Consider the following 14487-nt stretch of genomic DNA (forward strand, 5'->3'; position numbering starts at 1 on the left):
CTAACACGGAGAAAGTTCTTTGCAGAAAATTTGTTGTAGGTACAGAACTCCCATAATCGATCATTCATTCAAGCAATTTTATATAGTGACTTTTACCTGTTTGTCACTTATAGCCGTAGACCAGATGTTAGTATACATTATTTGTCTCAGTTACGTCTCGTGGGAGTAGGCAGATTGAGTGTCGCTTGGGGGCGGCAAATCGAGGAGAATCATTAGGTATACCTACATAGAAAGCTACCTAAATTTAGTAAAGTGACGTAGAGAAGACTTCATTCGATTGTTTAAATCCTACCTTCTTAATAAAAATATTTTTTAATTGCATACTGATGTACACTTTATGAAATAGAAATAATTTAATTTCCCAACGACATCTCTCGTATATGTAAGAAAGTAGGAATGTATTATAAATAAATACATATAACAACACGTCAGTTAAAAGTTTAAAACAATATGCTACGGCGCGACATCTGTCTTTAACAAATTTGTCTAATTATTATTTGCCGGAAAAGTGATGTTTTTTTCTGTATGGACTTAATGTCACGTGACATCAGGATGTCTAGAGCATTGCATACAAAACGATAGGCTGTAATGTTTAAAGCCTAAATATTTGCATATATAATATATTTTGGCTTTAAATAGTGGACTATAATAATTGATTTTGGTGGAATGATTGTGATGGTGGATGTGGATTTGGATGGTGGGGGGGTTATGTTAGGATGCCAGGCACTGACCTTTTACGCTGTTGAGGCTGGGTCCGTGGTCTGGTTGCACTATTACTCGTGCGGTATTGTTTGTTGGGTTACTTTTGATGACTGATATTATGATAAATGAGGTTGATGAATGACAAAAGCCGGTATCACGGCTTTCCATGTATTCAGAATTATTGCTTGGACGATGGTCACACTATATCAAGTTGACCCGGCCGTGGTCTACGAATAACTTTTGAATCAGTCTGTATGCGCTTTGAATTACTCGTGACGACCTAGCTGTAACAAGCCTAGAACGCGCCCGCTGTCTTGAGGTAACTAAGGGCGCAAACACACGGCATTGCAGTCAATGTGCGTCAACGCAGGTCCTATTTGATTCGATTAGAATCACCAATTGGTTAAAACTAACCTAACTGGTGATTCTAATCGGATGCAATTGGAATCAAATAAAACCCTGTGTTGACCCACGTCTACTAACTGCAATGCCGTGTGTCTGCAACTTAAATGTTATAGTCGATCAATCATGGTCGACTGATAATCCGTAACTAAGTTGTACCTGAACTTGTGACAATAACTGGGGATTTGAGGTAGGAAGGGTGAAAGCGATCATAATTGGCCCAACCACATATTAGAGGTATTGACGAAGAAAAAGTAATATTCCATTCACCTTATTGATATGTATTTTTGTTCCAGGGGTGGTTCAGAAACAACCCCTTCCCATCCTTGTGTGCACGCCATAACCAATTTAATATTTGACAGGCAAATGCTTTTGTTACTTTTTGTTTTTGAGAGATGACCCGGAACTGCTGCCAATAACTAGGGATTTAAGGTAGAAGGGAAATATAGGGATGAAAGCGACAATAATTGGCCCAACCATATTATTAAAATAATTAATAATTAGATAATTTTTAAAAAATAATTTCTATGGCATTCAATCACATATAAATAAATATTAATTGTTTTTAAATGATTTTTGATTTGTATGTTTAGGAAAATACATAATTTAAACTCATCGCTCAATTTTATGTCGTCAGTGAATTATTGAAATTTCATCGATTTAGTGTGCCATTGTCATTATTGTGGCAAATGCTTCAGTAATAATGTCGTATTATCCTTTTATTTCCCGTAAGTATACCTGACAAGTGTGTTCTTTTTCTCTGATCTCCTCAGCCTACTTCGTTCTAAAAGTCACCCTTTGGTACCTACATAATAGCCGGCTCACACATCTATACTCGTCTCGTCTGCCGCACAGCCATAAATCAAACCTTCCAAGAACATCAATCCTGTGTTTCTTATGAAGACCGCGCAAATCTACCTAGTGACATTCGCATGTAACCTACGAAACGTATAGATATTTGGATGCGGCGATCGGTGAGCCGGTAGAAATGACCAATTCGTAGGTGTTTGTATGTGTCCTGGCGTCTTCAACTCGAAGCCCGAGAAGCATGCAACTTGTCAATTGCAACAGCAGATGTTTTTTTTTCAAAACTAAACAGACGCATTCGACCAATCTGCGGAGTTCCATTTGGCAACGTATTTTGTAAATAACGATGACGTCACATCGACGTATTCGACACGTTGCAGGCCAAGGCCTGAACAAAAACGATGCATAAGTGCAAGTGAGAAAGTATTCGACACCCTTGTAATCTCTGCAACACGCGCTAGAGTAAGATAAAAGGTTTACAGATGTGTGAGATGATATGCTATGGTGTCTACGCCAAATCTTAGTTTGTTGCTTAACTAAGCGTCGATAACCTGCGAGCGCGTGTTACTAAAATTGCTATTTTTTTGTGTTAAACATAGTCAGTGGTAAATATTTTTAGTTAATTAAGTAGAAAAGGTAGTTCTGTGCGTTGTATTAAAATGTGGTAGCCGTACTGATAAGCAAGAAGATGTTTTCATAGGTAAGTTGATACATGTTCGTGATAATTTATTTGTTTATTATTATATATTTTAATATCAAGTGACCTAGTGTTTCTTTAAAATAACTTAAATTATGGATATTTTTACCTAATGGTTGCATTTTGACCGCTTAAAAATACTATATAAAGTAAAAAAAATAGAATTTATTTATATTCTGAGCGTGCGAGCACTTTGGGCGAACACCAGCGAAACGGTCTATGATGTCAAACATTTGTATACGAATGCGTTCGCTCGCCCACAAACCAAACGCACGGCACGCAACTACATTTAGAAATGCAATGGGTGGCGTCTAGATGTATCTATAGTCTAAGTTTCAGGCAGACGAGTTTTGGTGTGAGAGCCGGCATATACCTACTTACGTAGGGAATTAAATTTTAAGAACATGTAAAATTTAATTTATTCAATTGTTGTGCGTCCATGGTAAAGTATATTGTAATGTTTGTTCACAATCGGTGGTCGTTATTACATATTTATTGACCATCAGACGTTGAAAAGAGCAGAATTGAACCTTCAAAAGAGAAATAACAGTCTTCAATAGGTACGTTACCATTGATGGTGTTATCGGTATATAGAATAGATAACATTGTAGATACAGGAGGGCGCGCAAAGGGGTGGTTTTAGGTTAGGTACATGTAAATTGTACGTAAAACATTTCACCGTGGCACAGTTCACCGTGAGCTTTCTTATCCATAACCTACCTTCCACAGCCTACCTCCATTATGATGGTTTGGTATCATCATCAGCCGGGGTCAATCCACTGCTGGATGAAGGCCTCCCCAAGCTTTCTCCAACTCTCTCGGTCCTGTGTCGTTCGCTGCCACGTATTTTCGCCGAACTTTACCAGTTAATCAATCCAGCGGCTTTTAGGGCGACCCTGTGGCCGTTTCGTACCCCTTGGGTACCATTGGATGACGGCATTTGTCCAGCGGCCGTCCTTTCGGCAAGCAATGTGCCTCGCCCATTTCCATTTCAGCTGTTTGGCAACGTCTATTACATCGCGTACTCTTGTCTGCTTCCTAACCCATTCGTTTCTCTTACGGTCCTTTCGCGTGATGCCCAACATGCACCTCTCCATGCCTCGCTGTGTGACTCTTAGCCTTTGGACATCTCTCGTGTTGAGGGTCCACGTCTCGCAGCCATACGTGAGCACGGATAGCACACATTGTTTGAACACTACGCTTAAGACATAATGGTAGGTCACTCTTGAAGATACTATTCAGACGTCCGAAAGCACTCCATCCCAGCTTTGTTCTTCGAGCAATTTCATCGTGCATGCTTCCGTCTATGGATACCTGCGGTCCGAGATAGACGTAGCTGCTGACTTGCTCGAGTTGGGTGTCAGAAATACAGATAATCGCAGGGTCCGAAAAACAGTTCCTCATCACTTTTGTCTTTGAGATTTTTATCTTTAGACCGACCGTTTGACTGATTTGGTTTGGTGTAGACAGGGTTTAATTGAATTTTAAAAACTAACCAGTACAATCTGCAATTATTTGTATGGCAGACAAATTTAAGTGTGTAATATTTATGTCGGATCTTAACAGCCCACCTCCACCCTTCGCCAATGTACTATGAATTATTGTATATTATGCAATGATGTGCCTATCATACTTATGTATTATTAGATAGGAATATGTATATACCTAATACAGTGGCGCACCCAGGATTTAATATTGGGGGGGGCCAAGGAGGAGAATGTAAATTAGTCCCATAGGCTCTTTTCCTTCTTCACAGCCTAATTTCTCGTTTATCGATCTTTTGTCTATTGCAATCGGTGTACCTATACCATGGTCCCCACATCCAGAAACGGGCCCTCAGGCTAGGATATTTAGCGGGCCCCCTACCTACCGCTAAGATTAAAAGCAGTGTGAAACACTACATTAACGTTTTTCAAATTGTGTTTTAGTTCAAATTAAAACTTAATTATACAATTAAATTACTTATACAGTGAATTATTGGCGATTTTTAATACATCTACTTTAATAATGGAGCTGTCGAGTATCGACACATAATAATCAAAAAATATATTGCACAATTATATAAGTAATTGAAAGTGTTCGACTTTTTCACTATTAAAGCTAATTTATGATGTGTGTTTATCTCACTTATCTGGTCAACCCGACTAGCCGGGCCCCCCATAGCCCGGGCCCCCAGGCTAGAGCCCTGTCAGCCCTCCCCAGCAATGACCTACACCACTCCGGAATTCGGGTGGACACCGAGAATTTTTTGACAGTTCCATTAGGGATTGGTTTTCTAAAAAAACCTGACATTAGTGTATCGAAATTGCTGTGTTAGAAAATAAGATCTAAGAATTTTTTCTAAAAAGGGTGCCGGAGAATTATTACAAATCATTTTTTTGCCGTGTTTTTATTTGTCTAAGCCCAAAGGTATAGTTTATTGGCTTTCAATTTCAATGTTTAAAATCATCCTGATAATTTTCATGTTTGGGGGGTGCCATAAGATCCTGCAGGTAGATTGTTTATGAAGAAATGTCAATGTCTTCTAAAATTTTCACTATCTTAAAATAATATTCATATCGCATATTTTGAAAAAAATGTATCAGGCTCGCATAGAACGCTGCAGGTAGATTGTTTTTAAAAAAATGGCAATGTCTTCTAAAATTTTCACCTATCTTAAAATAATATTCATATCGCATATTTTGAAAAAAAAGTATCAGGCTCGCATATAACCCTGCAGGTAGATTGTTTTTAAAAAAATGGCAATGTCTTCTAAAATTTTCACCTATCTTAAAATAATATTCATATCGCATATTTTGAAAAAAAAGTATCAGGCTCGCATATAACCCTGCAGGTAGATTGTTTTTAAAAAATGGCAATGTCTTCTAAAATTTTCACCTATCTTAAAATAATATTCATATCGCATATTTTGAAAAAATTGTATCAGGCTCGCATAGAACCCTGCAGGTAGATTGTTTTAAAAAAATAAAAATTTCTCTTAGAATTTTCACCTAGCTTAAAATAATATACATATCGCATTTTTTTAAAAAAAAATGTATAAGGCTCGCATAAGATCCTGCAGGTAGATTGCTTATGAAGAAATGACAATGCATTCTACAATTTTCACCTATTTATTACTACGCTAAAAATAATATTGATATTCCATATTTAAAAAAAATGTATTAGGCTTTCATAATATAGATAAGGTAGATTGTTTGTGCACGAAATATAAAATCATCATAATGTTCTATTTTTCAAATATTATCGGTGCACTAGAAAAAAAGTATTAGGCACTCATAAACTTATGTAGGTATATATTGCTTTATAATCAAATAAAGACAATTCGTTTTTATTATTGTTTAATAGTTACCATGGTAATTTCTTTTAGAATTTTCGCATTCTTACTAAATTTAAATAATGAATAAAGATATTTTCATACTAGGCGAATGTATTAGGTTCTTATAAAATCCCTGTATAGTGTAGGTAGTAGATGATGGTTTATGAAATACAAAAGTAGGTGTCATGATACTATTTACTTTAGTCTACATTCTTATAAAAGCACTGGAAAATGCCTAGGCACTCATACAACCCAGGCGATGCTTTTTTTTGAAGTTATACTTATATTGGCGCGTTTAGGAAAACAGATCAGAGTGTATTTTTTGCGTGTGACCAGCCGCGATGTAACATATAATTTTTATAATTGATAATGCATTCTGGTTGCGTAATACTTTGAAATATAGATATTTCGATGAACCAAAGAAACACTTTTATTTATTTTGTGAACCTGATTCTAAATCACCACACCAGAGCTAGCCGAAGAATCTAGGTTATTAGTACAAGTTTTGTTTTTGTTTAGACGCCAAAGAAGAATAACTTCTAACGCGCGTATATAAGTACACACACCGATTTATGCAATATTTTTGTTTGTTTGAAACTAAATACTGTAATCTAAGCTCAAATTTTGTGGTGTGAATACGCAAAATAGATGCGATATGGTTGTCTGTTAATTTTGATCTTAAGTTTGATTTATTAATGCTCATTGTAGAAAATGTTTTTTCACAAATATAGGTACTTCCAAATAAAGAAGCGTTTTTAACTATATTTGGATATACCTCAAGTAAAAGTCCTTTGTAGAATTCAATTAAAATCTTATCATGATATAGATACATACTACGAAACGGCCACAGGGTCGCCCTAAAAGCCGCTGGATTGACGAACTGGTAAAGTTCGGCGGAAATACGTGGCAGCGAAAGACACAGGACCGAGAGAGTTGGAAGAAGCTTGGGGAGGCCTTCATCTAGCAGTGGATTGACCCCGGCCGATGATGATACATAGTTCATATCACAGAATAGATTAATAAATATCATTCCGATAGTCTATTCCCCAATACATTACATTTTGAAGCAGGTTTTTGAATGTGTGAGTGACCTACGAAAATGAACCAAACATTATAGACGTGCAAAAGTGTGTGATGCAACCTTCAATACACCAATATTGAATGAGCGTCAATGCATACACCGAGAGCAGTTGTCAGTATTTGACGTGTGACATTCTTGACACGTCGTGTTTAATTTTATCACATATTCTTCCACACTCGCGATCGGTTGCCTGTTACTCCACACCAGCACCGTCTTTAGATTAATAAAGCCTGAGCATATCTTTTTGCACAAGCAACGAGCGGTCCACTGTTTAGTTGTCAAAATCAGATCCCAGATTGCTTGACATATTGATTCGCCCTTTCTCGTTTCAAATTGAATTATACAAACATCTCAAATCAAAATATATTAACTATCAGTGTTATTTATAAATAATATACATTCCTGTTATTCATCACCAGGTCAAAGTCAGACTAGTATTTCACACAAAAACCGTTGGTAATATCGATTTCCAAAAAATATGTAGCATTGATCTATGCATTACATTTGTAAAAGGTGTGTTACTAGTGTATTATTTATGATGTAACTTATCTATTCAAATCAAACCATTCCCTGTGTGAACACGACAGACGCGTCAGTATGAGCACTCTATAGAACAATGACAGGTCATCCATAGACAACAACGAGAGGGGCGGAAAAAGTAGGACCAGTCGTTGTGAATGTATCGGCTTTCTACTTTAGTCGCAAATGTCCACACTCAGAGTTCCCTGATAGAGTATATGCTTCATAACTTTGCACTCCAGCTCTAGGATGAAAATGATTTAAAATATTCTAAAAATTTTTTTTTTACATGTACCTATTGTTTGTCTATTTATTTATTAGTAAATAATATATTATATTAATACAAGTAAATATCATTTGATCTAATTTTATGCGAGGTAATTACGCAAAGAGGCTTATCAGTATAGTAAAGAGTGCAAAAAAGTGCAAAGTTATAAAACGTTTACTCTGGCAACCCTTCGATATGCAGTATTAACTAAATTAGCCGTGCAATTTTAGAATATTAATGGAAGGGGTTGCATTATTTTATTCTGCTTTAGGGCGGCACTTTACCTAAAGACGTCACTGTGTCTATGTACTTGGTCAAACGGAATCTTTGATGGAATCTACTATTGTTACTGAATATATATACAATTATAGTTGATTACAGTGGTGCACCCAGGATTTATTATTGGGGGGGGGGGGCCGAAGGAGGAGAATGGAAATTAGTCCCATAGGCTCTTTTTCTTCTTCATATAAATATTTTTACATAATTTCACAATACACGGCGATATATTTGTACAGTTTCTCCTAGATTCTATTAAATTGGAGGCATAGTGGCGGTAACCGTTGAGCGTGTCATCAGCGACTGGCGGATTGGAAGTGAACAGCGACCATGCTGGACATGTGAACCTAGTATGCTGAAACATTACTTAAATAATATCGGCTGTGCTACCCGCTTGGTCTAGAGCAGTGTTTCCCAAAGTGTGGTACGCATACCCCCTGGGGTACGGGAAGAGTTTGGTGGGGGTACGCGCTGCACCGGGTTATGGCTACGCCTGGTGCAACAAGCATTAATACAACATCCATGCTAGAAGGTTTATCGCATGCGGAAGAAGTGCAATTGTTGGAATTATTAGCTTCAGACGGATTCTTGCAAAATAAATATAAGGAGTGTACTTAAACATCATTTAGGTTGCAAATGCAACATGTGTATCCAGTTTTAACAGAGAAATTCCTGAAATACATTTCCTTTTTCAACTTCATATATGTGAAGTTGCTTTTTCAGCATTTTTGTAGACATTAAGTCAAAAAAAGGAACAGCCTTTGGGTGTGGAACGGCATCTCAGATTAAAATTAATAACCAGGGATCCAAATTATGATGATCTGTCGTTTTAACATAAATAATTTCATCCTTCTCATGGTTTATAATGAATGTTATTTTTTATAATATAACTTTTATTTATATTTTATTATGAATGAATTTTATTTTTCGTTTATTATTATTTTGTTTATGTACTACAAAAGGAATATATTTTGATTGTTATTAAAGTACTTATATGCATTTTTCTTTGACGAGGAGTACTCAGTGTTACGAAAATTATAGAAGGGGTACACAAAGTTGGGTAATACTAGTCTAGAGAGCTACAATATTTATGTCGAATTCCACCGAAAAAAATGTTCTTTTGATTTACACCACCACCTTAGTGGGTGTAGTCGTTCTTTTCGCCGAATGTTTATCGCAGATTTTTGGTTTTTTAATATTGAGGTTTCAACATATTAATTAAAAATGGACAAAAAAAGTATTATTGCTTTTAAATTATACACAACCTACTCAATACAACACAGCCTAATATCTCGTTTATCGGTCTTTTGTCTATTGCACTCGGTGTACCTACACCATGGCCCCCACATCCTGAAACGGGCCCTCAGGCTAGGGCAGTGGTCGGCAAACTGCGGCTTTTTGGCCCCTTGAGTGCGGCTCTGCCACAGATGCTCTCTGCCATATTTGACATGGCTACAAAGAAGACGCAAAGAAAATGGAAGAGGATAACCGTAAATGTAATGTTGAATAGACCGAGACTTCGCGTTTATTCAAAGCTTAAATGGCTTACCGACCTTTATTTATATGTCGGGGAAAATTATCGCATTCAAATTTAGAGAGATACTACAACTAAAAACTCGTAATTTTGCGCTAAATATTCTGTCGATGATGCAAGGAAGAAAGCAGCTGAGGAGAAGAGTCAAGAAAAATAAAGTTCTGTATTTAATTAGGTACTGAATAAAATCTTTCAACAATGTTAATATTGCAAGTTTTGTGGTTAGTAAAAAGATTTTCAAGAGAGGAAATCAAGAATAAATATTGAGAAATCGATTTATTGATGAGAACCTGGAATCGTGCTTAAAATTCAATCAACAACATACGAACCTGACTTATCCACATCCATTATTCACATTGAGTTTGTCAGTCATTGTTATGATTCAATTTTATGGATACCTGACATACAATTTAATTTTATAAGATCATTCTTACGTATGATATTCAGTTTTATTCAGTGTACCTACCTATAATTTAATTAGGACTTAAAACTTGGCCTAAAGTTTATTAAGTAAATTAGCAGTGTACCTACTTACTACCTACGCATATAATTTCAGTTTAAGAAATTTGGCTCTCAAAAGAAATCTCAATCGCTGTACTGTTGATATTTGGCTCTATTGACTAATGAGTTTGCCGACCACTGGGCTAGGATATTTGACGGGCCCCCTATCCACCGCTTAGATTAAAGACAGTGTAAAACACTACATTAACATTTTTTAAATTGTGTTTTACTTCAAATTGAGGGTACTTATACAGTGAATTATTGGCGATTTTCAATACATCTACTTTAATAATGGAGCTGTCGAGTATCGACATATAATAATCTGAAAATATATTGGACAATTATATAATTTAAAATGTTGTGATGATGTGTGTTTATCTCACTTATCTGGTCAACCCGACACGCCGGCCCCCCACAGCCCGGGCCCCCAGGCTAGAGCCCTGTCAACCCTCCCCAGCCATCACCTATATCACTCCAGGATTCGGGTGGACACCGAGAATTTCATTAGGGAACGGGTTTCTTAAAAAACCTGACATCAGTGTTTCGAAATTTTTGTGTTAGAAATTAAAATCTAAGAAATTTTACTAAAAAGGGTGCTGGAGAATTACAAATCATTTTTTGCCGTGTTGTTTGTCTAAGCCCAAGGTATAGTTTATTGGCTTTCGATTTCAATGTGTAAAATCATTCTGATGATTTTCATATTTTGGGGGGGGCCAAGGCCCCCTGGCCCCCCCCCCTGGGTGCGCTACTGACCTAATACCTACATAAAAATGGTTTTCTACATTTTCCTTCATCTGCATTCTTGAGTTGTGAAAGATCCAATTAAAATATTTACGGCTAATAACATGGAAATTGAACGTAAAACATTTCACCGTGGTACATTCGCCGTGAGTTTTCTTATCGGAGAGAGATGACTGTATACTATACGGTCTCCAGTTTTATTACATTCAATATGAACATTAATTCAATTTTCATAGCTGATTTTAGCAAAATTCACGAATTCAAGAACGAAAACCTAACCTAACCTAATCTAACCTTACAAATAATCCAGTGTATCGGCTATTTTCAACATTTGTTTGCTGCTGGCTTCCTGTACAGCAGGGGTTTACAAACTTGGGACAATTTTGAAATCAAAAATATTTGGCGGGCCACCCTTTGTTTTGTAAATATTTTCTGTTTTTAAAAAACATAAACACAACAAAGTCAAAAAAATAAATCAATATTTTATTAAGTCTTCTTCCACGGCGCTACATCCCGGGGTGGGATTCGGCCTCCTCCACAACCGCTCTCCACTCACTCCGGTCTCTCGCCACACTTCTCCAGTTACCAGGTCTTCCTATATGAAGCCAGTCCACTTCTACGGCGTCAGCTCATCTCCTTCTTGGACGGCCTCTGGGTCTCTTCTTCATTAAGTATGTAAATTTATATTTAATTTTCTAAAACATAATATTTAGATTTTTTCACCATGTTTGTTTGAAACTAAATCCTGCAATCTACGCTCAAATTTTGTGGTAATACGCAAAACAGATGCAATATGGTTGTCTGTTAATTTTGGTCTTAAGTTTGATTTATTAATGCTCATTGTCGAAAATGTTTTTCACAAATATAAGTACTTCCAAATAAAGAAGCCATTTGATGAGTATGTTTAACTATATTTGGATATACCTCAGTTGAAACCCGCAACTGCACCTGCACTGAACAACCCCCCCCCCCCCCCCACCCACTCCACTTCACACCATCCGCATACACAAATATCAAAATGTCTGACCATTCATTCTTGACAGAGGATATTTAATTTTAAATGTATTTTTTAACATTCGATATGAAGAATAAAATAATTACAAAATAAAAAGAACTTTTTATGTACTTACAACGTTTTTAAATTTTCTGTTGAATTATTATGCTCAATATGCTCAAACTTGTACTTGATATGAAGTAAATAAAAAACAAACAAACAAAATATAGAATACTGAACTGTCATTTTGACATTTCATTTTGATTTCCATAGTAATGCATGTATATATTAATAATTTAGTTGCTAGGACCAGCCCCTTAGCAACCAATAATAGTCTTTTACTTTTTACGGATTTTTCTGAAATAACTTTCCATACAAAACAGAATTAACTGAAAATGAATTCAATTCTGCTTAAAGATGGCTAAAAGTATTAAAAAAATGCATTGGCATCGTGTTCTGATATATTCTAAAAGTGTCAAATGTCTAGGTAGTCGGGAAGTTAGTTAAAATCGATTGCAAGATTTGTACTGGGCAAACGACCACCGGACAAACAAGAATACGAGCTAATAAAAACGTTGTAAAAAATAATACAGATTTAAAAATAATCTCGCGGGACACATCACAAAGTCACGCGGGACATAATTGAGCGGTGGGAAACACTTTGTGAACACCCTGTAGGTAAAGTGTAAAGCGACAAGACTATACGACCCAAAGAGGTTGGACGGTCTTTAATATACGGCCATATATTTCTGATATAACATTTCACGGTGAAGTGTGATACGGCGAACTGCATACATACAAGTTTCCGGATACGGGGGTTTTTCAGATCCGGACCCCCACAGAAATGTAAAAAAAGTCGGTGTGTGTACTTATGTACGCGTGTTAGAAGTTATACTTCTTTAGCGTAACAAAACAAAAACAAAACTTGTGATAACCTAGATTCTTCGACTAGCTCTTAATTATCTTGTTAAATTACACACTCAAGAAAAAGGGCCGCTTATTGGATCGCCGTTGGTTTATTTCTATACACTTTAAGTAATATTACTAAATTATATAATTATTTCTCGTTGTTTTTATTTTTCAAGTAACAACTGTCACTCTGACGTTTAATCGTTTGTTTACGTAAGGTTAACGTTTTTTACATAATTAACCGCTGGAATACGTAAAGTGACAAATATGATACATTTATCACAATTAGCTCTTTTTCCATGTTAGGTGATATTTTTAATATACCTACTATTTCTTTTATATATTTATATACGAAAAAGACACAAGATTTCAGAATGTAACATCTAGATGTTTTCAAATTATGTATAATAATGTTAAGTGATAAGTTAGAATAAGCTTGCTGGACCATAAGCCTGCTGGACGGGTTTCGTCCGTCTCAGAGAGTCATTTTCAACTAAAGAATCTTTATACAACAGCCATTTATCAAAACAAATTCAAAGGGTGATACAAGCAGTGGCGGCCAGTGGTCTTCAGAATAGCATTTTCTGGTAGTGCGCAATGGTTTACCTTCTATAAAGAGAAGATCTTCTTCTTTCACCCTGTCACTACCCAGCATTGGAGTATAGGGCAAGCACAAGTTCGCGCCACTTCCCTTGGTCCATCGCCAACTCTTGCGCCTCCCGCCATGTCAGACCTGCATCACGTAGGTCGCTTTTGTGGCACCGCTGCAGGGTGAGTGAGGGCCGGCCATGGCGACGGAACCCTTGAGGCTGTGCCATAAGGGTACGATGTGTCACACTTTTTGGCGGCATCCGGAGCACGTGTCCTAGCCACGTAAGGTCGTAAAGCGTCTTTTCATGATTACCTTATCACCGAAGCCTACCGTGTTCTCTTACCGACTTCTCAGAAGGTAAATTAAATATGTCTTTGTTTATTTATACTATTTCTCAAAAAAGATTTGAACAGCAAGAATGATTTAATATCAATAAAGAAATATAAATGTCACAGTTTATGGTTACGCTCTGAGCGAACAATGCTTTAGCGCGTTAGCCAAATAAATAACCGCTGATGTGTTTTTTTTATTATTTTGAATGAATTTGAGTGGTTCAGAAATAAACGCGGCAGGTTTGTATTTTCGTAAAATGTTGGCGATTCATTAAATATGTTAACTGTAAAGATATTAAAAATTAACTCCCCAACATTGTTATAAAACAGAAACTGGTGTTTTTGTTTCTAGAGTCCTTCGTTTCGTGCGCCGATCTCAAAGTGTGTAAAAAATTCTACACAAAACGCCATTACAGGAACATTCGGCCACCGTTTAAGCAGTATACAATGACCTCATTGTAATCCTGTGCAAACTGAAAATCTATTTGGACGCAATCGCTTTGCGCTCATGAACGGAGAATTGTTAATAATACTGCTACATGTTCTACTTCGCGAAGTGAGTGATACACGTATGAATAACAATGAAAAGTTGAGCGATGTCTTCAAAAATGCAGGCAGTGCGTTGCACTTGCATGGTATTAGAGGAGCCGCCGCTGGATACAAGTAATCTACCAGTACATTGAATTATACATCCAATAATATTTTGTCAATAACAATTAAATTTAAATTAATGAAATTGGATATTAAAATTTCATAATAACTCATTAAGGGGGAGAGACATGCCAGCAGAGAACCTAGCGGAAAAATACGAAGCTT

This window comes from Rhyacophila brunnea, unplaced genomic scaffold, assembly GCF_057557595.1.
Source record: "Rhyacophila brunnea isolate RB1 unplaced genomic scaffold, BYU_Rbru_1.0 scaffold_24, whole genome shotgun sequence".
Lineage (NCBI taxonomy): Eukaryota > Metazoa > Arthropoda > Insecta > Trichoptera > Rhyacophilidae > Rhyacophila > Rhyacophila brunnea.